This window comes from Capra hircus, chromosome 14 (assembly GCF_001704415.2).
Source record: "Capra hircus breed San Clemente chromosome 14, ASM170441v1, whole genome shotgun sequence".
NCBI lineage: Eukaryota > Metazoa > Chordata > Mammalia > Artiodactyla > Bovidae > Capra > Capra hircus.
The window spans coordinates 30,054,039-30,056,674 of record NC_030821.1 but is presented as its reverse complement, the minus strand read 5'-3'; positions in this window follow the sequence as shown (position 1 = coordinate 30,056,674).

The window sequence follows — 2,636 nt, the reverse complement described above, 5'->3', positions numbered from 1 at the left end:
CCTAAATGGACTGTGAACATTTATAAATCAATGAACAGTTTTTGGTCTTAAACTTATAAAATGAACTTATTTTAAAAGGGGAAACTATATAGTAATGGTATTTGAAAATTTAGGGGTGCTCAAAGATCTCAGGATGTAGTCTCTGAGGAAAACAAAGGTAATGTCACCATAATGAATAATTTTTTCCCTCCTCCCACACCTGAGATCATTCATTATATCTACTAATAATAATTTTGCTGTAAATCTTATAAAAATTCAGGTGGCCTGAAAACATCTTTCCATCTTGTGCAATAGTTGGATGACTAGTCTGAATACCCAAATTATAAAAATAGTTGTGAAATAGTCAATGCTCAGGAATGTATTCATTTAAATGTAGTTTATAAATAACGAAAGGTTTCAATTCAACACAATAGTTATTTTATTGCTTTCCTTCCTTGAGCAATATGCTTAAGACCTAATGCATTAGGTCTTAAGTTTATTTTTATAACCATAAAAAATAGGCTAGTTAGATAATTGATTATTTGTGAAAAAATAGTGACTGTAAGATTAATTATATTTTTACCTAAACTCTCTTATTCTGCTTCATGCATATCATCTTGTAACTATTAATTTTAGAAACACCTTCTGTCCAAGTTAAATTGTTAATGTTTGTCATTTCTAATTTAAATTGCTATTAACCTAGACTATATTACATGCAAGTATGTGTAACTGATCTTTATAAACACATTTCACTCCTTAAGCCTGTAAGGCCATTCTAGTTTTGGCATAGTTTACTCTTATCCAAATTTATTTCATGATCATCTCATTGATTTTTCATGTCTTTGTGGTTTTGATTGAGAGCTGGTTCTAAGAGAGTTTCTGAATTCATAAAACATTGTGTTTGTGTAGCTGTAAAGCTTCTGTAGTTATATCTTGAGCTATTATAGTAACACTGCTCCTGGTCTTCTGGATTTTCTTATAGAAGCTTCTCTTTGTAAGTCAATCACAAAACTGAAGGTACTTAAGGTTGAGGCTTTATGTAAATCTTTATATGTGTTTTCTATATTACTAGAATATTTATGTGAGATCTATCGGTCTTAAACATACAGAGACGTGCTTTCATAACAATAGAAAATATATATATCCTTTATCTAGAATCCAAATGTACAACCTAACTTCCATGCTTAAAAGCATTCAGTAATGCTAGTTAACATTTTTTGAGGGCATCCTATGTTCCTGAAACTATGTAGGTGTTATACATGTATTGTTTTCTTTATGCATCAAAGTATTCATGTGAATTGGTATAATTTTGAATCTATTTTATAGGTGAGGAAACTGAGACATAGAGATTATCTCAGATTTTACCAAGAAAAGGCAAGACACTAATGGAACCAAGATGCGCACAGAGTACAAAAGTTTTGTTCTTAATAACTGAATTTTACCTCCATTAACCACAGTGGGAAAATACAACCTTCTACATTGATTAAGATTATACGATTGTTTACATAGTCTATATCCTGTCTCCCTTTTCAGCTTCATTTTTAACTGCCCTTCCAAAAATACTATAATATGTTTTACAAAAAATGTTCCGCTTTTTTTCCATAAAAGAAGGAAAAATAACTTGAAACATTATCCACTTAACATGCCAAGCCAGCATACTCACCTTCCCTTTCGTTATGAACTGATAAAATATATTGTTTTTTGGACTCACATAGGTTAGTTCCTATGAAATAATTATTTAAATAGAAGACAGCCTTCATATATTGTGATTTTTCTGCTGCACTGAAGCCATCTTTTAAAACAACCCCCTCTCTAGCTCCACCCAGAATTTCTTCAGAGCATGGTTGCTTATGTTGCTAATTGATCTTTGCATTTCCAGCATGTGTGTTAACACAGTAAGACTATACAGTTGGCACCAGTAATTGCTCATGCAATGAGTGAATGGTCCCTACATGCCAGATTCTATTTATCATTTTACTTATCTTTATTCTTTAGACTAAAATTTTATAAGTAGAATCTATCACTGGGGTTTCCCAGGTGGCTCAGTAGTAAAGAATCTGCTTGCCAATGCAGGAGATGCAAGAGACATGGGTTTGATCACTGGGTGGGAAAGAGCCCCTAGAGTAGGAAATGGCAACCCACTCCAGTATTTCTTGCCTGGAAAATTCTGGGGACAGAAGATTCCTGACAGGCTACAGTCCATGGGGGCACAAAGAGGCAGACATGACTGAGCGACTGAGCACACACACAAACACACATCTATTACTGAGTACTCAGTTTTTCAGAATACTGCTAGGTCAAATGTTAAATAGGTAAACATAAGTAAGAAAATATGAGAATCAGGGTAAACATGAACAAAGCCTGTACCACATATTTCTAAACTTACACTGCTACTCGTCAGTGACTTTTTTTTTAATTTATTTTAATTGGAGGCTAATTACTTTAAAATATTGTGGTGCTTTTTGCCATACATTCACATGAATCAGCCATGGGTGTACATGTGTTCCCCATCCTGAACCTCCCTCCCGCCTCCCTCCCCATCCTATCCCTCAGGGTCATCCCAGTGCACCACCCCTGAGCACCCTGTCTCATGCATGGAACCTGGACTGGTGATCTGTTTCACATATGATAATATACATGTTTCAATGCTATTCTCT